The following is a 26,230-nucleotide window of genomic DNA, read 5'->3' as shown; positions in this document are numbered from 1 at the left end:
CCAGGAACACCGCATGTCCACGAATTCAAAAGGAGGATCAAAATTCTGGATATCTGCAACCATGTTTTTTCTGATCCGAGGATTATGATTTCTTTATTTTCTGTCACATCGCAGTATCTCCATCCATGTTTTTTCTCATATGGGGATTATATATCTTCGTCTATTTTTTTGATATATTGCATATGGAACCAGGTCTGTTTGTTCACCTACTTTTTGAGCTGTGGATTATATGTCCGGTTTTTTTGTGCCATATTGCATATGGAACCATAGAAAAGATCGGTTTGTTTGCATACTTTTTCAGCTCCGTGAGTGGAGTCCATTCATAAATTCTTAATGTTAAGATTTCAACGTCTGTCAATGGCAAACAATTGGTTTACAAGGGCCCTCCACAAGGCCTGTATCTCATTTCCATCTTTACATCAATTCGAGTGTAGCTCCGAAATGTAAGTCCATGATTTGCAGGTCAACAAAGAAATTACAGTAGGCAAGTCAATATTTCGTTTTTGCAGTCTTCCAATCTCATTGCCCAGTTTAGAAGGGTATATATTTCCTCAAGGTGACAGTAGCCGATATATTTGCAGCATTCAATCACCTTGTTCAATCAGCCGGTACACAAGCATAGGCTACGATACAGACCACGGACGAAGAGCAGAAAGAGTGGGACAATACGAATGGACTAACCCAACACGGCATATAAATAGAGGAAAGAGGAAAGGGCAACTGAAAATCTCCACGAACAAATCCATATGGCTCATCTAGAAGGGAAAGAATGTTATAAACCCAGACGCCATTGGGTCCTGCATCCATTCCAACAGAACCTTAATTTAATTCCATGGTTGTCAACTTGCGTAAAATCTCCATGTTTTACTTTCACCTGCCTCCAACCAAAAAGAAATAAATACTTTAGACCACAGAACTACGAAATTGATTCATTATCCAATATTTGCCTCAATCAAAATGTAGTAGTCCAATAGTTGAATTTTATCGAAATGTTAATAGTCCAATAACCGAATCCTTTCGTACATCTGGTCTACAGTTTCTGGATTTGTCCCTCTGGTACATTGTGATGGTGGTAGCATCTACAATTGCAGACTGAAAGATAATTTAATTAAGTATATGCACCTTGTACTGAAAAGTTAGTATTATGTTATATTATATGTCCAATGCTTATGATTTTTCAACCCTCTAAAAAGCTTAGCAGTAAAGCCCTGTCAATCTATACAGGTGATTTGCTTACTGTAAAGAGGGGCACTTAAACTGCACAGCTTGGCCAGCCGAAAAAAATATGTAAAAGCTTAGCAGAAAAGAGCAGGTGTAAAGCCCCAATCTATACAGGTGATCTGCTTACTGCGAGGCACTTAAACTGCACAGCTCGGCCAGCTGCAAGAAATATATCAATTAATGTAAATGTGAAATATAGCAAAAAGGTTATTCTTTTTATTATTTCACCTTCACTTCAAGTCAAACTTCAGAACCATGCAGCCAATGTTACATTTATTGCTATCAGAATTTTACTGTCAATTTAAATTATCTGCAATATCTGAGAAAATATCAAAAATATTAAAAAACATAATTTAAAAAAAAACAAACACACGGAAATAATCATTTTTTCCAATTGGCAACATCAAACAAACACATCGCTCCATAAATATGAAATAAATTTGATCTATAAGATGCATAAGATGTCAAGTAATAGTAAGTTGATATTTGTTACATTTATTGCTATCAGAATTTTACTGTCAATTTAAATTATCTGCAATATCTGAGAAAATATTAAAAAACATAACTTTAAAAAAAACAAACACACAAAAATAATCATTTTTTTCATTTGGCAACATCAAACAAACACATTGCTCCATAAATATGAAAATATATTTTTCATTTGGCAACATCAAACAAACACATTGCTCCATAAATATGAAAATAAATTTGATATATAACATGCATAAGATGTCAAGTAATAGTAAGTTGATATTTGTCCATAACATGAGACAAGATGATACAAAATCACATCAAAACAAGAAACAAAAAGTATCTCACCAAATGAATCAATGAAAACAACGGGTTTATTTGTCTCAACCCACAAGAACTGACAGGATGATACAAAATCACATCAAAACAAAAATAAATTAATCATAGCAATGAAATTAATGGATTTCTCCTTGTTCACTTAAAGGAAAATGGTCACAACATCATATCCTGATTCCTCACCAATATTACCCTCTAAACATTAAAATAAGATAGAAAATCCTTAGCATGCCTAATCAATGAATCAAAGTAATAAAAAACAAGTCTGCCTAATGGAAAATGCTCACAACATCATCCTCATCAATATAACCCTCTAATCATTAAAATAAGATAGAAAAAACTTAACATGCCTAATCAATGATTTTGCTTGACTGAAGGGTACATTTTTACTAGGATCATGAAAAAGGAGTTCAACTATCAATGCCACCAACATCGAGGTACATAAAGGCTTGATGCTCTTGATTAAACGTCAGTTCCATAACCTCATACATCATAGAATCCAATAAAACCATTGCAATCCTACCAATCTATCGATGCCATCAACATCGTGGTACATAGAGAGATCGGTGCTCTTGATTGAATGCAGTTCCATACCCTCATAGACTAGCCTAGTTCAAGTGCCAAGAGGGATCAAATCTCTCACAGTGCAAACCTCTTTTTTGAGTGCAAAACTTGAGGAAAGGTTTCCATCTGAGATTTTTTATCGTTCTCAGCACTTGATGGGTCTAAGCTGATTATATATATATATAGTTTTATTTTTTATATTTTTATTTTATTATGTAGTTTGACGGAGTCAAAATATTTAGATAACATAACATAACAGAACATTACAACATCTCTTCCACGCTGGGCTGGAGAGTGCCTCTCAGTGCAATCATAGAACCAAGTAGAACTGTTGCAATCCTACTAATCTCGAAAACCTTAAAACTGTTCAATCTGCTGAATTTTGAATAAGATCTAAAATTCTACATTCTCCATATAAAGTCGATTGAGGTTGGAACCACTCACACATCCTAAAACAATAAATGGGAATGTCAAAAATTCAAGTAAAACCGCCATTCTTTTTTTAATATTACCATTAACTAATAGGGAATTTATCTCATGAGATGAATCATGGAAAATGAAAAAAATATATTTCCTTTGTTTGCTTAATGGAAATTATCACAATATCCTCAAAACTCAATCCCCTAACTAACTTTTAATAAATAAGTTAGATTGCCAGAAATTTGGTTACAAGGTATAATGACAATGTTGGAGATATTAAATCCTACATGTCTTGTGCTATATATGTATTCCTTATCATAGAATGTATCGTTTATTACGTGATTTGTTTGCTTAGGTCATTTGTTACCTCCTAGATTAGTGTGTAGTGAGATATTCTCTCAACTAACTAGATTGTCTGGCTAAGATGGTCAATCTATCTTAAGGCCTAGATTCTTGAATAAATACATGATATTATGTGATAATAATATACGTAAAATAATTACCCCCTTGAGGGCACCTCAATTGGCAATCATCATGAAAATGAAGCGTTGCGTACCATGAGATTCCAGGTTCAAATCCCCCCGAGTTTACCCATGGCCACATGCTGGGGGCGGCATTGTTCACCTAGGGGTTATATTGATAGTGGTTGGAATCAACCATGTGTCACACGAGTATGAGACCAATCCAAATTGCCAATTCCTCTAGTCAAAATTATATATATATATATATATATATATATATATGAGAAAGTCTTGGTGTAATTCCCTTGCAATAGGGCCCAAGAATATGTGAGAGTAATCTGCCGTAGAAATAAATTAGAGTAGGAAATGGATTATTTTTTTGAGTGACTACTAAAGTGTGATTTCTGTGAAGATTTATGTGTTGTGTGGGTTGTTTGCTTGCCGTCAAATAAATCCATTGCAGAACTGAGCAGCCTCCAGTAAAAGAAGAAACTGCAGTACAAATTTCAGGGCCTGCACAGACCTGATTTATTTCTATCCATCACTTCTACTAGTTGACGGATTTTACGGCACAGAATAGGTCTGTAATTCGGGACAGAAAGTATTAAAAGCGAGCCAGAGCTTACTTGCATGATGAAATAGGGTGAAAGATGGAAATGTGAAGGTAAAATTGCTCACGCAAAAATCAGGTTCACTGTCAAGGCACGGAACTGATTTTCTGATGGTTGGCACCATGGACAGGGATCTCTTAAACAGGCTCTCTTTCGCGATGGCAATAGTCGTCATGGTACAATTAATGACAATATTTTTCCATTGGAGAAATGTTTCAAAGATATCATAGCATGGTGGTCCATGTGACTAAGCTTACAACACAGCTAATGGAATGTTGTTCAGCAATTGAATTCCAGAGATCCATGATTCAAGAGTTTGGTATGGTGGAATCCAGGAACTCGAAAATTCAACTTGGGAACTACAGCTTTACAAGGGTTAGGAGACAGCTTGATGGATTTCAGTCTACAAAAAATGATTAGAAATGCTGATGAAGACTTTCCCAGACAAAGATCAAGACAGGTACTCCTTAAGGGAGGATGTTGACGATATTAACTACTACTTGTCATGTGCTTAATTGGTGGTTGTTTGCTTAGAAGGTGGTTTGTTAGCTCCTAGATTAGTGTGTGGTTGAAACACTCTCTCACCAAACTGACTGTCTGGCTAAGATCGTCAATCTATCTGAAGGTCTAGCTTGTTATATAAATATGTGATAGCATGTGATAATAATATACGTAGACAAAGAGACAGACAAAGCAATAATTTCTAAATTATTGCAAATAATTACCTAAGTTATCACAATAAATTAAAATTATCATGATAATTTCGAAAGGGAAAATTTTCGCGATATATAATGGCAATATCATCGCCTAGGTTGGCTTTGGCAATATTATCACGGTAATTTTAATAATATCATGACAAGTCAAACATTGCATGCAGCTACGAAATTGTTTCTCAGAATCAAAGATTGCCTCAATCAAAAGGTGGTAGCCCAATAACAGAATTTTATTGCATATATGGTCCAGAGTCTATGGATTTGCCCCCGCTGGAATATGCAATTTGTACATGTAGTCATATAAATTATAGTAGTGCTAGCATACAATTGCAGACTGAAAGATAATATAACCAGGTATATGTACCTTCTAATAAGTTACTATCACATCAAAAACAATGTTCAATGGCAAGCTTTTCAATCCTCTCTGCAAAGACTAGCAGAAAAGAGCTGGTATAAACTACAAGCACTTTAACTACACAGCTTGGCCAGCTGGAAGAAAGACATGCATTAATGTACATGTGAAATGTAGTGAAAGGTTATTGTTTTCATTTTCTACTTTCACAAGCCTCAAACGAGTCATACCCTAGACTGTGCAGCTAAAAAATCATTCCTCACTATCCAAGATTACCTCAATCAAAATGTAGAAGGCCACTAATAAAATTATATTGTACATCTAGTCTACAATTTCTAGATTTGCCCGCTTTGGAACATGCATTTTGCACATGTACATTGTACTACTGCTAGCATCTACAGTTGCAGACAGAAAGATAATCAAGTATATGCACCTTGTATTCAAAAGTTACAATTATGTCAAAAACAAAATATCCAATGTTGGGTCTTTTCAATCCTCTCTGCAAAGCTTAGCAGAAAAGAGCTGGTATAAGACCCTATGACTCTATGCAGCTGATTTACTTACTGTGTGTAGGCACTTAAACTACACAGTTCGGCCAGCTGCAAGAAAAAAATGATTAATGTAATATGAAATGTAGCAAATGTCATTATTTTTATCTTTAACTAGATACTGCAAACAACAGAAAGTCCTGCCTTAGACTGCAGAGTTGAGAAATTGTATATGCACCTTGCATTCAAAAGTTACAATTATGTCAAAACCAAAATATCCAATGTTGGGTCTTTTCAATCCTCTCTGCAAAGCTTAGCAGAAAAGGGCTGATATAAGGCCCTATGACTCTATGCAGCTGATTTACTTACTGTGTGTAGGCACTTAAACTACACAGTTCGGCCAGCTGCAAGAAAAAAAACGATTAATGTAATATGAAATGTAGCAAACATTATTATTTTTATCTTTAACTAAATACTGCAAACAACAGAAAGTCCTGCCTTAGATTGCAGAGTTGAGAAGTTGTTTTACCATCCAAGAGGGACTTGATCAAAATGGAGAAGGCCAATAAGAGAATCTTATTGTACATCTCATCTACAGCTTCTGGATTTGGCCCATCTGGAATATGTATTTTATAATAGTGCTAGCCTGCACCTTGTACTGATAAGTTACAATTCATAAACAAACTGTCCAATCTCGGGTTTTTCCAATCCTCTCCGCAAAAGCTTACCAGAAAACAGCTGGTATACAGCCCTACTACTCTATGCAGCTGATTTACTTAGTATAAGTAGAAACTTGAACTACACAACTCAGCCAGCTGCAAGAAAGAAGTTGATTAATGTAAATATGAAATGTAGCAGAATTTATTTATTTTAAACACCTACCTGAAACAACAATAAGCCATGCCTTAGACTACAGAGATGAGATATTGTTTCTCACTATCTAAGATTGCCTCAATCAAAATGCTGTAGGTCAATAATAGAATCTATTGTACATCTCATCTATAGTTTCTAAATTTGCCCCCTATGGAATATGTATTTTTGTTAATTTTAGGATAACAATTGTATGTTCTATGCTTAGAGCAATTTTACTTCAATTTTCTTTATAAGCCCAATATCATATCCAGTATAGCAATCACATCAACATGAGAGTAAAATGCAGATAGAACATAAACAATTACAGTAGAAGACAAGCCAGCATAAGAGGACACAAGATATGGCACCAGTGAGGGATAAACCCCAATGTGGGGAAACCCTTGATCAATTCTTCTTATAATTCTTCAAAAGTTCAGAGAGAGTACAATTTACAATATTCACTTGCCCAAACAGATCAGTCAAAACAACAGAAACAGAAAGCCCTAACCAGAAAGTCAACACCGATCAACAAGGCTAAAATTGACCTCCAAAACAACTTGGTCAACCTTGGTCAACTCAGCCTCCAACACCAAGATAATGCAGCCCAAAACAGTCAGAAAATAACCAGCCAAATCTGGTCAACAAAAGTCACCACAGAAACCTGAATTAGGGCAGTCAACACTGGTCAACGCAGGGGTCAAACTGCCTCGGTTTTTCTGCCCAGAACAACAGCATGCCCTAACAGAAGTCTCCCTCACAAAACCGAAGTCAAGCAAGGTCAATGCTAGTCAAAGTCAGCCCCCTGAAATTTCGGTCAAATCTGGTCAACTCAGCAGCTAGAAATGACAGTCTTCCTTTCGCACGTGCGGAGAAGGAGAGGCCCAGAAATCCGTCCCCAATCAACATGAGAGAGAGAAAGATGAATGCTATGAGATGCCAAAATGAGGAGAAGGCACTTGTATTTATATGCAACGTTGAAGGTTGGAAGAGGCTAATTTGATGGCTGGCCGATCTTGACAATTTGTCCATAATCAAAATAAATTCACAACTTTTGTACATGTCAGAGTGGGATGATCTTTAAAACAATCCTACACCTTTTGGGAGAAATCCAAGAAAAATAGCAGCTGCCTCATAAGAGCTGTCCAAAGTGATGTTTGGCCTTAGTTGCCAAATTTAACACTCCCTCTCAACTAGAGAGAACATCACCTGTCAAGTTGTCTGACAATCTATACCATCCTTGTCACTGCTCTGCTCTCCTGAACCATGAAGAAAGAAAAAATGATCAAGAATATATCATACCATTCTCCACTGACCCGAAGTCAGTCTCCAACAACAAAGTGTGCCATACCACTCTTAACTGACCCGTAGTCAATTTCCATTGATCCCAGATCAATATCAACCTACACCTCTCGGAAAGAGGAATCCAAGAAAAATACCAGCTGCCTCATAAGCGTTGTCTAAACTGATGTTTGGCTCTAGTTGCCAAATTTAACATTCCCTCTCAACTATGGAGAACATCACCTGCCAAAATGTCTAACAATCTGTACCATCCTTGTCACTGCTTTGCTCTGTTGAACCATGAAGAAAGAAGAAATGATCAAGAATGTATCATACCATTCCTCCACTGACCCGAAGTCAATCTCCAACAACAGAGAGTGATCCCAAATCAATATCAACATCCTAACATAGGAAGTACGGTAATATGGTTCCTATCCTCATTTCCCTACTCATTGGCCAGATGAGAGGTACTTTCCATGAGTCCCAACTACATGGGTAGAATGTGCCGGAAGGAGAAGGTGAACCATTCATCTTGCTCTTATTCCATAAGGGAGGGTGAACCACTCGACCTATGCATATGCCACCGTGTGGTATCACAGAGGAAGGTGAACCATTCACCCTATACACAGGGCACCACTAGGGGAGGGTGAGTCACCCTATGGTACCCCAATAAGTACCCCAAGCTCTTATGTCATAGGGGAGGGTGAACCCACTCAACCTATGCATATGCCACCATGGGGTATCAGAGAGGAAGGTGAACCATTCACCCTATACACAGGGCACCACTAGGGGAGGGTGAGTCACCCTATGGTACCCCAATAAGTACCCCAAGCTCTTATGCCATAGGGGAGGGTAAACCACTCGACCTATGCATATGCCACCGTGGGGTATCAGAGAGGAAGGTGAACCATTCACCCTATACACAGGGCACCACTAGGGGAGGGTGAGTCACCCTATGGTACCCCAATAAGTACCCAAGCTCTTATGCCATAGGGGAGGGTGAACCACTCGACCTAAGCATATGCCACCGTGGGGTATCAGAGAGGAAGGTGAACCATTCACCCTATACACAGGGCACCACTAGGGGAGGGTGAGTCACCCTATGGTACCCCAAGAAGTACCCCAAGCTCTTATGCCATAGGGGAGGGTGAACCACTCGACCTATGCATATGCCACCGTGGGGTATCACAGAGAAAGGTGAACCACCACTCGACCTATGCATATGCCACCGTGGGGTATCAGAGAGGAAGGTGAACCATTCACCCTATACACAGGGCACCACTAGGGGAGGGTGAGTCACCCTATGGTACCCCAAGAAGTAAGGTGAACCATTCACCCTATACACAGGGCACCACTAGGGGAGGGTGAGTCACCCTATGGTACCCCAATAAGTACCCAAGCTCTTATGCCATAGGGGAGGGTGAACCACTCGACCTAAGCATATGCCACCGTGGGGTATCAGAGAGGAAGGTGAACCATTCACCCTATACACAGGGCACCACTAGGGGAGGGTGAGTCACCCTATGGTACCCCAAGAAGTACCCCAAGCTCTTATGCCATAGGGGAGGGTGAACCACTCGACCTATGCATATGCCACCGTGGGGTATCACAGAGAAAGGTGAACCATTCACCCTATACACAGGGCACCACTAGGGGAGGGTGAGTCACCCTATGGTACCCCAAGAAGTACCCCAAGCCCCCCTGAGCTCCCAGAGCTCACTATCCATCTCATATAGGACCCCTCATAAGAGGGTCTCTCCACGACTCCAAGTAGTTCACGAAAAGTTAAGAATTTGCCTTTCCCGAGGGGCTTCGTAAGAATATCGAGAACTTGCTCATCCATCCCAATATGATGGAGCTTGATTGCTCCCCATTGTACCATATCTCGGATAAAGTGGTACTTGATATCAATATGCTTGGAACGATCATGAAACACGAGATTTTCAGAAAGACAAATCCCACTCTGGTTGTCACAGAAGATCACGGTCGTATCTAGCACATGTCCAAACAGCTCACTAAAGAGCTTCCTCAACTAGACAACCTCATAGGAGGCCAAACTAGTGAGTTGTTTGGCTTCTTGCTCATCCATGATATTGAAGCAGAACCTAGAGAGAAGCAACATCCTGATGTGCTTTGGAATCCACCACACTGCCAGCATCAAAGTAACCATGGAGCCTCACATTCCCGGCAGTGTATCTCAGTCCATAAGTGATTGTGCCCCCGAGATATCTCAAGAGATTCTTGGCAGCAATCCAATGTATATGATGAGGCTCGACCATAAACTAACTCAATGTGTTCACTGCAAGACAAATGTTCGGATGGGAGTTCACCAAGAACATCAAGGCCCCGATGAGTTAACGATACTCAGAAAGATTTCCCAAATCGGGCCCGGCAACACTTCCGCATAACTTCTTGAAATTAAGTTCCATCAGCGTAGTCATGAATTTGCAATCCACCATCCCAAATCTTTCACGTAGCTTCACAACATATTTTCCTTGAGAAAGGAAAATCTCCCCTAGCTTTTGCCAAACCTCCAACCCTAGGAAGTAATGCATCAGTCCTAGGTCCTTCATATCAAATTTGGAAGCCAACTCTCTCATACATTGATGAATAAGAGGGTTTGTACTTGTCAGAAAGAAATTGTCCACAGAGTACCAAGATGAGAGGTCTATCATTCTCAACCTTAACGTAAATGTTCGGATCATCTTCACTTATTGTAAATCCCATCTTCATCAGGTAGCTATCAATCCTCTCATACCAAGCCCGAGGTGCTTGCTTCAACCTGTTGTTGCACAAAGTGTCCTAGACAAGAGGGGGGTAGTCCCTAGGGTAAATGAACAAGTCTAGGAGACATAAGGATGAACACCTTGATGATTATAAAACAAGTCCTGGTTAACCGAGATGGATAGATCAAACAATTAAAACGAATACAACCACAAAATAGAAATAATTTTATACCAATGTCTTAATATTCAGTTAACCATAAACCAAATGAAAACAAGTTATCGAGAGAAATTTGTAAATGTGATGAAAGTGACGATCATGAACAAGTAAATGCAAATGCTCAAAACTTTATCATGCAAGATTTTCTAGCAATTAAATACCATGAAGCGCTATGAAATTTAACTGCTAAGCAATGATTCTAGATTTACAATGATTTTCTTCAATAACCCGGATCTAGAATTTATCTTTTTTCCTATAGTCAATCTTTAGATAAGATTCTAAAACATTAATCGCGCTTGACAATAGAGAAATCAATACCACAAAATTCTCCCTTGAAAATTTTATACTTGACACAAAAAGACACCAAGGAACTTTAGATTATAATTTAATTATCCCTTATGTAAATTTTTAATGAAGCAAATTTAATGTGACAAATGCTTAATTAAATTTTTCAATGTGACCATAAAAAGAAATTCGAAAGGCTTTAATAAATTAAACTTTTTAATGGGCCACATGCCACATAAAAAATTAATTTCCTTTAAAATGTGAAAGTGTAGATCCTACTTTCAATTTAATTACTTTTAAATTTCAAAGTCACCAAATGAAAAATTTTTAAAATATATATATATATATATATATATTTTACTTTTTATTTTTTTTTAGTTTTCAGTTTTTGAAATTTCTTTTAAAACAAAAATCAAAATAACAACAAACAAGAAAACAAAAAAAATCAAAAACACAAATCTATGTCCTAGGTAAAATAAAATGTAAAACAAAATATCAAATCAAATCAAAATAAAAAATAAATCGAAAAAATAAAATGAATTAACATGAAGCCCATACCTAAGATAAAGTTTAAAAAAAAAATGAGATAAAAAAAAAAAGAAACAAAACCTAAGTCATAACAAAGAAAGGGAAAATAAAATTAAAAAATGAAGTCGAATTTTTTGTTTGGGTATGCAGGTTATGGCGGCGGCGGAGAGGAGAGGAGAGGAGACGAACATGGATGAGAGCGAGGGAGAGGACGCAAGTTTGCAAGTTCGACGAGGAAGAGTCAAAAACACAAATCTATGTCCTAGGTAAAATAAAATGTAAAACAAAATATCAAATCAAATCAAAATAAAAAATAAATCGAAAAAATAAAATGAATTAACATGAAGCCCATACCTAAGATAAAGTTTAAAAAAAAAATGAGATAAAAAGAAAAAAGAAACAAAACCTAAGTCATAACAAAGAAAGGGAAAATAAAATTAAAAAATGAAGTCGAATTTTTTGTTTGGGTATGCAGGTTATGGCGGCGGCGGAGAGGAGAGGAGAGGAGACGAACATGGATGAGAGCGAGGGAGAGGACGCAAGTTTGCAAGTTCGATGAGGAAGAGTTGCGGATGGCAGTGATGAGGACCATGCAAGTGATGAAGACGGTAGCGAGGAGCTACAGGTAAGGGAGAAAGGACGTGGTCTGAATAGATGTGGTGGCTACATGCCTCTAAACTGTGTTACAATGAAGATCGAAGGCCTATTTATTGTTGAGAAGCAATAGAAAACCCTTAACATCCCAAAATCTAACCCTAGAAGATGAAACACCAAATTGTGGGCCCCGTTTGGGTAAATCGGAACATCAATTTCTTGGGGTCGTAACTTTGGCACCTAATCTCCGTTTGACGCGTACAATAGCTCGTTAGAAAGATCTATACGAGAACTATAACTTTGGGAAGAGCAACTTCAGTCCATGGACCCATGTTGCTCCCAGATTTCCCAAAAAACGTCGTTTAAGGCCTCAAAACGGCTCCGGAAGTTCAGAGCCCGAAAACCTGCTAAAAATAGTAAATTGTGCTACAATTATGGAAACTGAAAAACTGAAAGAGACAGTCGTGGGGGTATAAATGGGATAGGTGGGTGGCCACCAACATCCACCTGGATAAACTTGTTCTGCAATCTCTTATGTGTCCAGTAATGGTGGGAAGCATGGTCGACGACGATCCACATTGAACACTTGGTGCAGCCAAAGGAATGGAGGAATGTTGTGTTCCAAATCATTGTTCCCCACAGCCTTGGTACTATTGTAAGGACCATGTCGGAGTGGTCTGAGCTTCTGATGGGCTCCTCTTGTAAGGCGTTCTTTCTGCAAATGTAACCAAACTTTGTCGCCCACCTGAAACTTGTGTGGTACCCTTATGGGTGAGGAGAAGTTGTTCTTGTGTTCTGTCATGACCGTATCCCTTTGTTGTTGTTGCTGCATGGAGAAACCCTTTGCGGAGGTCATGGATGTAGCAACGATCTTCCCCTTACTTTGGGAGCGAACCAGACAGAAAATAAATTTCCTAGTCTATCAGATGAGCTTGTTGCCTTTCTTAGCAGTGATCAAATAGGTGACGGTAGGTGGGGCTACCTCTGGTAACCTGTATAATGAATTATTCAAAGAAATAATGACAGCGTGAGGCCTTGACTCATACACAGCATGTCACCATCACAAGTATGGTTGGCCTAATAATACATCACAAACATCCAGAGGTGTAACATCACACAATACTTCGTGTGTAAAAACCCTTTGCGGGGGTCATGGATGCAGCAACGATCTTCCCCTTACTTTGGGAGCGAACCAGAGAGAAAATAAATTTCTCAATCTATGAGATGAGCTTGTTGCCTTTCTTAGCAGTGATCAAAGAGGTGGTGATAGGTGGGGCTACCTTTGGTATCCTGTATAATGAATTATTCAAAGAAATAATAACAGCGCGAGGCCTTGACTCATACACAGCATGTCACCTTCACAAGTATGGCTGGCCTAATAATACATCACAAACATCCAGAGGTGTAACATCACATAATACCTCGCCTGTGAAGAGCTTGATGCTATAGGGAAGGCAGCATTGTTGGCGAACTTTGAGATCTCATCCTTCATGAAGCCACCTGATACTGTACAGCTGCGGGTGTGGTGTAGTCCGTAGGCCCAACCGCTTCACGACCTCTGTTGAAATGAGGTTCTTTTGGTTGCCACTGTCGACAATGAATTGTAGCAGCGAACCCTTCACCCACATCTGTGAGTGGAAAAGACGTTCCCCCTCTGGATCTTTGGGCTCATTTTTCTGGATCTTGGCGATGGCAACAGTGGCGTTGGGATCCGCATCAATGATCTGCTTCCCTTTGCATTCCCCTTGTTGGGTTCTGGCTCAAGGTCGGAACATGCATCTGATTCAGAAGCCTTCAACTCGGCCACCAGCGACTGCTTGGTTCAACACTCACTTATGTTGTGAGTGGGGCTCTTGTGGAACTCACACCACTTTCCTGTGTCATTTTTCGACTTCGTGGTGTTGTTCTTTTCTTGCGGCTTCGACGGGTTGTCTTCAGTCACTCCGCCTTGGCTTTGTCCTTTGGTCTTCGGATTCGCTGATCCAAAGTCTCACTTCTTCTGTTTGAACTTTTTGCTCGATTTTGACAACGTATCGGTACATCGTGCCGAGCGAGGAGATATTCAGGAACTCCATCTCTTCTTGGATGTATCTATGTAGGCAGTCGCAGTATTTAAGTACCAGATGCAAATTAGAATCTTTGATACCCAACTGTGTGCGAAGGGTATGAAAATTGTTGGTGAACTTTGGCACATCTTGGTCCCTTCCCTTGCCGCAGTGTGGTCCATTTGATGTATTTGTCCTCATAGCTTTTGATAGAATAGTACTGCTCCTTGACGGCATCCCGGAATGAATCCCAAGTGGGTGCGGCTAAAAATAGTGAGCCTGTGCTTTCATTCTTCTACTCGCAGTAGGTTTCCCACCAGTCCTTGACGTGGGGGGCTGCTTTGAGAAGAGAGAAAACAACCGTTTCCTGACTCGAAAATTCATGAACAGAAAAATACCCTTCTAGCAGATTTAACCATTTATCCACAACATCCGCGTCTATTTAACCCTCAAATATGGGGATTTCGAAATTAACTTGTACCTTAAACGGTGTGGTGTTTCCAGAGTAGCTGTTGGAAGCCCATGCGTCGCCTCTGGGTAGCCGCTGAAGGATCTACGCAAAGTTGTCCATCATCGCATTCCTTTGTCGCTCGAGGGCTTCTTCAAACAAAGATTTTGATAGGATCTCCTACACCCTCGTCTTTCTTTCCGTTCGCCATGGGAGGGTGCGGCTAAAAATAGTGAGCCTGTGCTTTCATTCTTCTACTCGCAGTAGGTTTCCCACAGTCCTTGACGTGGGGGGCTGCTTTGAGAAGAGAGAAAACAACATTTTCCTGACTCGAAAATTCATGAACAGAAAAATACCCTTCTAGCAGATTTAACCATTTATCCACAGCATCCACGTCTATTTAACCGTCGGGATTTTCGAGGTTGGTCTTGCAAAGGTTCGACCAGTTCAAGTCCTAACTCTTTATATCTCGACCTCATTGGAGACATGCAAAGAAAAACAAAGAGAAAGCAGACCGCTCTAATACCACTGATCTAAATTTAAACGAGAACACAATAAATTACAAAGATAACCATAAATATAGATATGCAGCAGAAATAAAACTTCATTTCATTACTATAAAATACTGAAATATGCTTACAAACAGAAATGGAAAGAAACCAACTATGGCGATGGTAGCTTATCTCTAAGAAGAGATGTGGCGGCTACATGCCTGTGAACTATGTTACAATGAGGTTCCAAGGCCTATTTATTGTTGAGAAACAATGGAAAACCTTATCCCAAAACCTAACCCTAAAAGATGAAACGCCAAATTGTGGGCTCCGTTTGGGTAAATTGGCACATCAATTTCTCGGGGTCGTAACTTTGGCACCCGATCTCCGTTTGACACGTACAATAGCTGGTTAAAAAGATCTATCCGAAAACTATAACTTTGGGAAAAGCAACATCAGTCCATAGGCCCAAGTTGCTCTCAGATTCCCAAAAAACGTCGTTTAAGGCCTCAAAACGGCTCTAGAAGTTGAGGACCCAAAAACCTACTAAAAATAGTAAAATGTGCTACAATTATGGAAATTGAAAAATTGAAAGAGACAATCGTGGGGGTCCAAATGGGATAGGTAGGTGGCCACCAACATCCACCTGGTTCATTCCTCCCCCCTTAGGAAGCAATGGTCCCCATTGCATTGAGTTCCTCCATCTTCTAAACTTGTTCTGCAATTTCTGATGTGTCCAATAATGGTGGGAAGGATGGTCGACGACGGTCCACATTGAACACTTGGTGCAAGCGAAGGAAGGGAGGAATGTTGTGCTCCAAATCATTGTTCCCCACAGCCTTGGTACTGTAGTAAGGACCATGTCGAAGTGGTCTGAGCTTATGATGGGCTCTTGTAAGGCGTTCTTTCTACAAATGTAACCAATCTTTGTCGCGCACCTGAAACTTGTGTGGTACCCCTGTGGGTGAGGAGAAGTTGTTCTTGTGTTCTGTCATGACCCTATCACTTTGTTGTTGCTGCTACTGCGTGGAGGAACACTTTGCGGGGGTCATTGATGTAGCAACGATCTTTCCCTTTACTTTGGGAGCGAACCAGACAGAAAATAAATTTCCTAGTCTATGAGATGAGCTTGCTACCTTTCTTTACAGTGATCAAAGAGGTGGCGGTAGGTGGGGCTACCTCCGGTTCCTGCATAATGAATTATTCAAAGAAATAATGACAGCGCGAGGCCTTGACTCATACATAGCATGTCGCCTCCACAAGTATGGTTGGCCTAATAATACATCACAAACATCCAGAGGTGTAACATCACACAATACCTCGTTTGTGAAGGGCTTGATGCTGTAGAGAAGGCAGCATTGTTGGAGAACTTTGAGATCTCGTCCTTCATGAAGCCACCCGATACTGTACAGCTGCGGGTCTGATGTAGTCGATAGGCCCAACCGCTTCACAACCTCTGTTGAAATGAGGTTCTTTTAGCTGTCACTGCCGACAATGAATTGCAGCGGCGAACCCTTCACCCACATCTGCGAGTGGAAAAGACATTCCCCCTCCTCTGGATCTTCGGGCTCATTTTTCTAGATCTTGGCAGTGGCAACAGTGGCGCTGGGATCCGCATCAATGATCTTGTGTTCTGTCATGACCCTATCACTTTGTTGTTGTCGCTGCTACGTGGAGGAACACTTTGCGAGGGTCATGGACATAGCAACGATCTTTCCCCTTACTTTGGGAGCAAACCAGACAGAAAATAAATTTCCTAGTCTATAAGATGAGCTTGCTGCCTTTCTTAGCAGTGAACAAAGAGGTGGCGGTAGGTGGGATCTTGTGTTCTGTCATGACCCTATCACTTTGTTGTTGCTGCTGCTGCCTGGAGGAACACTTTGCGGGGTTCATGGATGTAGCAACGATCTTTCCCCTTACTTTGGGAGCGAACCAAACAGAAAATAAATTTCCTAGTCTATGAAATGAGCTTGCTGCCTTTCTTAGCAGTGATCAAAGAGGTGGCGGAAGGTGGGGCTACCTCCGGTATCCTGCATAATGAATTATTCAAAGAAATAATGACAGTGCGAGGCCTTGACTCATACATAACATGTCGCCTCCAACGATCTTTCCCCTTACTTTGGGAGCAAACCAGACAGAAAATAAATTTCCTAGTCTATAAGATGAGCTTGCTGCCTTTCTTCGCAGTGATCAAAGAGGTGGCGGTAGGTGGGATCTTGTGTTCTGTCATGACCCTATCACTTTGTTGTTGCTGCTGCTGCCTGGAGGAACACTTTGCGGGGTTCATGGATGTAGCAACGATCTTTCCCCTTACTTTGGGAGCGACCCAAACAGAAAATAAATTTCCTAGTCTATGAGATGAGCTTGCTGCCTTTCTTAGCAGTGATCAAAGAGGTGGCGGTAGGTGTGGCTACCTCCGGTATCCTGCATAATGAATTATTCAAAGAAATAATGACAGCGCGAGGCCTTGACTCATACATAACATGTCGCCTCCACAAGTATGGTTGGCCTAATAATACATCACAAACATCCAAAGGTGTAACATCACATAATACCTCGTTTGTGAAGGTCTTGATGCTGTAGAAAAGGCAGCATTGCTGGCGAACTTTGAGATCTCGTCCTTCATGAAGCCACCCGATACTGTACGGCTGCGGGTGTGATGTAGTCGATAGGCCCAACCGCTTCACGACCTCTGTTCAAATGAGGTTCTTTTAGCTGCCACTGCCGACAATGAATTGCAGCGGTGAACCCTTCACCCACATCTATGAGTGGAAAAGACATTCCCCCTCCTCTGGATCTTCGGGCTCATTTTTCTGGATCTTGGCAGTGGCAACAGTGGCGCTGGGATCCGCATCAATGCTCTGCTTCCCTTTGCCATTCCCCTTGTCGAGTTCTGGCTCAAGGTCGGAACCTGCATCTGATTCGGAAACCTTCAACTCGACCACCAGCCACTGCTTGGTTCGACACTCACTTGTGTTGTGAGTGGGTCTCTTGTGGAACTCACACCACTTTCCTGTGCCCTTTTTCGACTTCGTGGTGGTGATCTTTTCTTGCGGCTTCGACAGGTTGTCTTGGGTCACCCCGCCTTGACTTTGTCCTTTTTGGTCTTCGAATTCGCAGATCCAAAGTCTCACTTCTTCTGTTTGAACTTTTGCTCGATTTTGATGGCGTATCGGTACGTCGTGCCGAGCGAGGGGATGTTCAGGAACTCCATCTCTTCCTGGATGTATCTATGTAGGCAGCCGCGGTATTTGAGTACCAGATGCAGATCAGAATCTTTGATACCCAACTGTGTGCGAAGGGTAGGAAAAATGTTGGTGAACTCTAGCACATCTTGGTCCCTTCCCTACCGCAGTGTGGTCCATTTGATGTATTTTTCCTCATAGCTTTTGACAGGGTAGTATTGCTCCTTGACGGCATCCCGGAATGAATCCCAAGTGGATGCGGCTAAAAACAGTGAGCCTGTGCTTTCATTTTTTTGCTCGCAATAGGTTCCCCACGAGTCCTTGACATGGGGGGCTACTTTGAGAAGAGTGAAAACATTCTTTTTACGACTCGAAAATTCATGAACAGAAAAATACTGTTCTAGCAGATTTAACCATTTATCTATAGCATCCACGTCTATTTGACCCTCAAATATGGGAGTTTTGAAATTAACTTGTACCTTAAACGGTGTGGCGTTTCCAGAGTAGTTGTTGGAAGCCAATGCGTCGCCTCTGGGTGGCCGCTGAAAGATCTGCGCAAAGCTGTCCATCATTGCGTTCTTTTGTCACTCGAAGGCTTCTTCAAGCAAGATTTTGATAGGATCTCCTGCCCCCTCGTCTTTCTTTTCATCCACCATGGGAGGCCGTCGAGATTTTCTAGGTTGGTCTTGCAAAGGTTCGACCAGTTCAAGCCCTAACTCCTTATATCCCGACCTCGTTGGGAACATGCAAAGAAAAATAGAGAAAAAGCAGACCACTCTGATACCATTGATCCAGATTTAAACAGAAACACAACAAATTACAAAAATAACCATAAATACAGATATGCAACAGAAATAATACTTCATTTCATCACTGTAAAATACTGAAATATGCTTACAAATAGAAATTGAAAAAAACCAGCTAAGGCGATGGTAGCTTATCTCTGAAAATAGATGTAGCGGCTACATGCCTCTGAACTGTGTTACAATGAAGCTCGAAAGCCTATTTATTGTTGAGAAACAATGGAAAACACATAACATCCCAAAACCTAACCCTATTGTGGGCCCCGTTTGGGTAAATTGGTACATCAATTTCTCGCGGTCATAACTTTGGCACCCTATCTCTGTTTGACACGTACAATAACTCGTTAGAAAGATTTATTCGAGAACTATAACTTTGGGAAGAGCAACATCAGTCCATGAACCCATTTGCTCCCAGATTTCCCAAAAAAAATATAGTTTAAGGCCTAAAAACAGCTCCAAAAGTTCGGGACCCAAAAACCTACTAAAAATAGTAAATTGTTATAATTATGGAAACTAAAAAACTAAAAGAGACAATCGTGGGGATGAAACGCCAAATTATGGGCCCCATTTGGGTAAATTGGTACATCAATTTCCCGGGGTCATAACTTTGGCACCCAATCTCTGTTTGACGCGTATAATAGCTTGTTAGAAGGATCTATTCAAGAACTATAACTTTGGGAAGAGCAACATCGGTGACCCATTTGCTCCCAGATTTCCCAAAAAATGTCGTTTAAGGCCTCAAAACGGCTCCAGATGTTCGGGACCCGAAAACCTGCTAAAAATAGTAAATTGTGCTACAATTATGGAAACTGAAAAACTGAAAGAGACAATCGTGGGGGTCCAAATGGGATAGGTGGGTGGCCACCAACATCCACCTCGATCAAGGATTCAAAGGTCGGGCAGCAAGGATATGGCAGTGATAGAGCCACATCAATGGAGGAATAAGGGGTTTCTGGGGAAAAAATCAAAATTTGTAGCAGATCGAAAACCCCAGGCAGTAAAATAAATTTTGAAATTTTCTAGAGAAAGAAAAACATAACCAAAAGTTGGTATAACTCAAAGTTATAGCACGCCTCTACTCATGTTAACGCAACATCAGAATATACGAAATCCCCACTCAATCAACACCATAGATAATGCTACTAAAAGTTCAGTTTCTCTTATAATAAACTACAGTTCATGTGAACTTCTTGAAATTTTGACATAAGTAGATATGATGTTGAGATTATATAATATAGCACTCGGTACAAAAAACATGCATATGTTAAATCGCAAAAAGATTACGTTGTACATATGAAATCCCCACTCAAACAACAGCATGGCATACTTCTAAATCTAAATATTTACTACAATATAAACAACCTACTGCACAACCAAAAGGATAAACCAAAATATCAGATATGCCCCCACACAAGTTGGTACATGATTAGATTTAAATAAAAAGACTTCTGCTCAACTTGATATAGTTTATGCAAATCAAAATTACTGGATATGCCTCTACACAAGTTGATATGTTATAAGCTATTACTTATAGACTAGATTAAAATGTAGCATAATTCTGCTCAAGTGAGATACTATACTAGCATAATCAATCTTGAACCATGATTTAATAAGCACTGTGAGTAATCAGAAAACTTGATGTTGGAGTTAGTAAACTCAAATTAACTAGACATGAATTGGGAAAAACTCAGATAAGACAGAATCGCTGACATGAACTCAATTTCATGTATTAATAGGTATGTCACAGGTGGCTTTCATGTATCAATTGGTATGTCACAAATGATGACTCCAAAAATGATCAACACCAAGAATGCACCCAGCAGAGGTTAAAATGATAATGTTCAGTCAAAAGAGGGGTTGGTATTATGGGCTCTTAAACCATGCTTCTGCTCAATTGAAGACAGTTTCGTGTATCAATTGGTATGTCACAAATGATGACTGCAAAAATGATCATCACCAGGAATGCACCCAGCAAAGGTTAAAATGATAATGTTCAGTCAAAAGAGGGGTTGGTATTCAAAAATGATCATCACCAGGAATGCACCCAGCAAAGGTTAAAATGATAATGTTCAATCAATAGAGGGGTTGGTATTATGGGCTCTTAAACCACACTTCTGCTCAATTAAAAAGATACTATACAATAGCATAGATGCATCTTAATCCTCAATTTATTAAGCATTGTGATGAAGATAACAATAAAACCATAGAAACCAGAAACAAACAAAAAAAACTTGAGGTCAAAGTTACCAGACTCAAATTGGTAACGTGATTTGAGAAAAACTCAGATTAGGCAAAAGAGACAAGCTTGACTCAGATTTCCTGTATCAATAAATAATGAGCCCAAAAATGACAAAACCAGGTACAACCTAAGTCACAAGGTTCGTGTTCGAATTCGAGTTCGGCTACCTTCAAATTTGATAAAGTTCGACATATAGAAATTCGAAAAAAAAAAATGTATATATATATATATATATATAATATTTGAAGTCAAATTAAAAGTCCATAATGCACATTGCAAAGACATAAGAATATTGCTCAAACATTTAAATCATTTCGACATAATTTTAATTTTTATAAACCATGAAAGCGAGTGCCAAATTCCAATAAAGAACCAAGTTCCAACTTACCACAATGCCAATGAAACACCAATTCAATTTAAGATGTGAAAGAACAATATGCTTTCCAACTAATCAACTTCAAAAAATATACCAGATCTTTAAGTAACAAAGGTAAGCTCACTGTAGCTTATTACCAAGTATATACCAGTCACTTAATGATGAGATCAGTCCATAAGGTCATGTCCAAGATGCAAAGGAAAATGCCAATGCTTAGGATCCAATTTTAGTGCCAGAAGCAGAGTAAAGTTACCACTGTAATGTTAGATCAGATTGTTGTAGGTTACGATCGACTCAGAGAATACAAGACAATTACATAAAATTCACCAAGGTTTCAAGAGATAAGAGCCAGAACATTTGTCAACTTTTTTTATGATCATTGTGTGTTACTTCAGTGACAAACAACCATATGCGAGACCCCCAAGAAAACCCCACAGCCAAGGTAGATCAGTCCATAAAAGGCGATGGCTTAGCAAGAGAACAGAGGCTAGAAAATTTATTAAATTTTATAAATTATGTGTGATCAATTTTGGTCATTTTCAAGCCTTTTAATGTTAATTTTTATTGTAATTATCCTCCAAATTATATGCTTCAAATTTCCAATGATTTTCAGCCTTCAAAAAGAAAGAGTACAGTTAAAAATGCCCATGGCCTAGGAGACAAAAGATCACTACAAAACTCTAAAGTTCAAACTCAGAAAATGAATAAAGAATCTCTACAAATACAATGGCTCAAATTCAACCAATTAACTAAAAACACTTCAGAATTTTCATATGATTACTGTGTAGTATTCTTCTTATGAAATCATAAAACAACTTAATTGAACATTAACCAATGCCAAGAGCCTTTATGATAGCAGTGAACTTTAATACCAAGTGCTCAAAACAATCCTAAAATCACCACTCCTTTTCAGGTTAGATTGAAGCAAGCAAACAATGGAAATAAACTTAAGCCTCTGATATGTTTTCAGACCTCTTTTCATTTATGACAGTGAGCAGTAAACCATGAAGTGAACCAATAATGAGAGCAATTCGTTCCTTAATATATCAAGCAAATTTTATGTAGTTGTAACTTCCATACATAGTAAACAAGGTGAGAAATTCATCATAGAAATTGGCAATTTGGCACACATATCAAATTCAACAAAACCATGGGCCATATCACATTTCATATATTGAAAAACAATTTGATAAAAAAGTATTCAAAATATATGAACTCGAAAGTTTAAACTTTAAAGTAGCTTGGCAGTTTTAGAAAATTGTTCATGCAAAAAGTAAACTAGAAATCTAAAACAAGAACAAAAGTTTTATTCTTGATGTTCCTGTGGCCCACTTGTTATATCAAAAAGATCTGTGACATCAACAGCAATAGGAGTTGTGAATCCGCTAGATGCTTCAACATCAGATTCATCAGTCAATTCCCTGTCAATGTCACTATCAATGTACAAATCAGCGTCATCCATTGATGCATTTGGAACAGGATCGTTCCATGGAGTAGAGGAATTGGATGACTCTTTAGCCACATTCTTCAATGCCAACTGCAAGTTATTATGAACATAAATAAGATCTTCTAATCTTCCAGATAACAATCTATTTCTTTTCTTGGAATGAATGTGGTCAAAGGAACTCCAATTCCTTTCACACGTTGATGCACTTGATCCCTGGCTTAAGATACGAATTGCAAAATTTTGCAATTTTGGTGCCCCTGAATCATAAAATTCCCACCATACTGCTAGATCACTTCTGCTCCTATCATACTTTGCTGATTGTGTTCCAAATAACCCTTCTTTTAACATGTATGCCCTCAACTGACTTTTGATCAAACCTGCAATTTCTAGATCTGGATTTAGCTTCTCAATAGACTGGATAAGTCCATTCATGATTTATTCATCCCTATGTCTTGGTAACCCAAACAATCTAAGGTCCAAATAGCATGCTGCTGCATGTAATGGACTATGCATCATCTTCCATCTTTGATCAATTAAATCCCATATCTCCTTGTAATCAGCTTCCACATTATTAAAAGCAGTTGCAATGGCCTCTTTGCAACGATCAATGCTTTCATAAACAAAACCCATACAAGGTTTGTCACCATCAACCATGCGGAGCACATTAACAATTGGGCCACAAATTTTTAAAACCTTATTTGCATTTTCCCAAAAGCCATTACTGAGCACTATTTGTTCAACATTTTTCCCCTTAATTTCTTTTGAAAGGGTAGATCTCTCGCACTCAATGTTGCAAAAAACAGCGCTTAGCCTCGCTTTTCCCTCAACAACTCTTTTCAGAGTAATACAAAAAGTGGCAAACCTTGTATCACAAGGCCTCAACAACTCTTTTGATGCATTCTTCCTGCATATGCTCAAAGTGAGACGATGGTTGATGATGAAGTTTGCAATTGTTTTGGCTCTTCGGATTGTCTCATTGACCCAAGGAAATTTGGCTAAGTCATGCAACATTAAATCCGAGCAGTGAGCTGCACAAGGGGTCCAATGAATCTGATTATACTTTTCCATAATCAGCTTCCCTGCACCAACACAATTTGATGCATTATCTGTAATAACATGGACAACATTTTCCACCCCAACCTCTTGAATCGCTTCATCCAAAATTCCAAAAATAAATTCTGATGTCTTCACTCGATCCATTGCATTTACTGCCTTCAAGAAAAGTACCCCTTGAGGACAATAAACAAGCACATTGATCAATGGGCGATGACACAAATCTGACCAACCATCACTCAAAATTGTGCATCATGTAAGCTTCCAAAACTCTTTAATCTCAGCCAACTTTCCTGTCACTTTGTCTTTTGCTTTCTTTAGCAAAGTTGTCCTTAAAGCGCTTCAGATCCGGGAGGACCACAGCGCTTCCCAAAATCAATGGCCTTTTTAATTACATTTTTAAAATATGGACTCCTCGCCACATTAAAGGGAATTGCACATGAATAAAATAATTCTGCAACAGCGTCATCAACTTCCTGTTTCTCAACAAGTTCCCAGAATTGATTTAATGTTTTGGTTCCACTTATTTTTTACTTGAGTAGAACTTGATCCACCAATGTTTGAGATTGAATTAATGGTGTTGGAGGAAGACATGGCAATCTCCCTCTCAATTCGCTGCTTTTATTTACCCTTTTCTCCTTTTGCATCTGCGAATTGGAATGGTCTTTCTGCACTATGGCTTTTTGTTCATCAGTGATCTTAGTGCAAGCTTTAACACCACCTCCACTTCCATTGCTAATACCGAGAAGGTGATCCACTGCTCTAGTTAAAGTGCCAGTGAAATTATGTCCACACAGCGAACATGAAAGATTATAACCGTCTTTTTTAACAAAATTCCAAGCTACAGCGGTTTATTTTGGGGGTGCCATTGAAATTTGAAGGTTCTGATCCTCTGATTGTTGAAAACTGGTGAAGGCTTGAAGTCTGAAATATCTGCAATTGTTTTTGAATTTACATTTTCAATAGTTTAAATTTTTTTTTTTTTGCAGAATTAAATTATGAAAATTTGAAACTATATTTTATATAAAAAAAAAATTATCAGTTCAAGCAAATTTAGACCAATTCTGAGGCTCAGTTTCAGCCCTCTTTCTGAGGCTTGTTTTGGCCATCTCTGAGACTATTGAAGGCCAAGTCTGCGGCTAGTTCTAGGCCACACTTCGGCTGGTTCTGAGGCCTAACTTTGGCCTGATCTGAATCATGATTTCGGACCTCTTCTGAGCCTGCTTTAAAACCTATTTTAGGACATATCTGAGTCAGATGAAAAGGCATGCAATCGATTGTCTATGATAGATATGAGGGCATCTTTTAAGTGTAATTTTTACTGTCTAAAGGTCATCCTAATCCTGAGAAAAAGGTCACATTATTTTCATATTAGGCTGCAGTATAAGTTACTGATTAGCAGCTGAGTTTGAAGATTATCTATCTCAGATCACAGTGATCCTGAGAGGCATATCAAGTCCGATTTTGGCAGCAGAAAAGGAGGAAGTTAAGGTCATAGTTAAAGGGACTAAGATCAGATTAAGGCTTGCTTGAAAGGGCAAATTAAGGTACGTGCACGGTGACAGCCTATCCAAATCCATGATGACCAAACTATTTGATATCATCTAAGGTATGAGCCCTTTGTTATTTGTACTGTACTTTGAAAATATTAAAGTGAAGGGTTAAATCTACAGCAGTCATCTTATATGAACGTACGCAGTGGTATGATCATACTGTAGCAGAGCTGATTACTCATGATGGCGTAAATTTATAAACTTACAAGTTATTGTGCAGTGTGCACTGCTCGGCATGCACGGTGCAAGGGTCAACTTCAAAGCCGAGCTGAAGGCTGAAGCTTGAGAGCCTAAGGCAGCAGGAGTCCTCAGTCAAGAGCCGCGCTGTGTTACGTCACTTACGTGTATCAGTGTGTTGCTCACGTGGAGACTCGGAGTTCGGTTGAGGACCAAGGTCAGTGGTCGACTGGTCAACGATCGTCGGTGCTCGATGGTAGTCTGTAGACTGGGAGTGTAATTGTGTATCAAACGAT

At 39.5% G+C, this 26,230-nt stretch overlaps 1 protein-coding gene across 7 annotated transcripts in view; it reads right to left on the bottom strand.

The window, feature by feature from the left end:
• Positions 1–431: 431 nt before the first annotated feature.
• The window catches only part of LOC149201117 (uncharacterized), a 61,898-nt gene continuing 36,099 nt past the window's right edge, over positions 432–26,230 (bottom strand). The window contains exons 4-6 of one of the 7 annotated variants that reach the window (XR_016253860.1): positions 6,167–6,452; positions 1,238–1,380; positions 929–1,092 (exon numbers count right to left, since the gene is read on the bottom strand). The gene's annotated coding sequence lies outside the window, so the exon portion shown is untranslated. Of the gene's footprint in view, positions 875–928; positions 1,381–5,842; positions 6,042–6,065; positions 6,453–26,230 lie in introns of those variants that run through there. The other 6 variants (XR_016253859.1, XR_016253858.1, XM_089402881.1 and 3 more) reach the window with 6 other exon arrangements.

Source organism: Pinus tabuliformis, chromosome 2_1 (assembly GCF_031772625.1).
Source record: "Pinus tabuliformis cultivar Carrire ecotype Pingquan chromosome 2_1, CPIR1, whole genome shotgun sequence".
Classification (NCBI taxonomy): Eukaryota; Viridiplantae; Streptophyta; class Pinopsida; order Pinales; family Pinaceae; genus Pinus; species Pinus tabuliformis.
The sequence above is the reverse complement of the archived record's forward strand: the minus strand, read 5'-3'. Positions and strand labels throughout refer to the sequence as shown.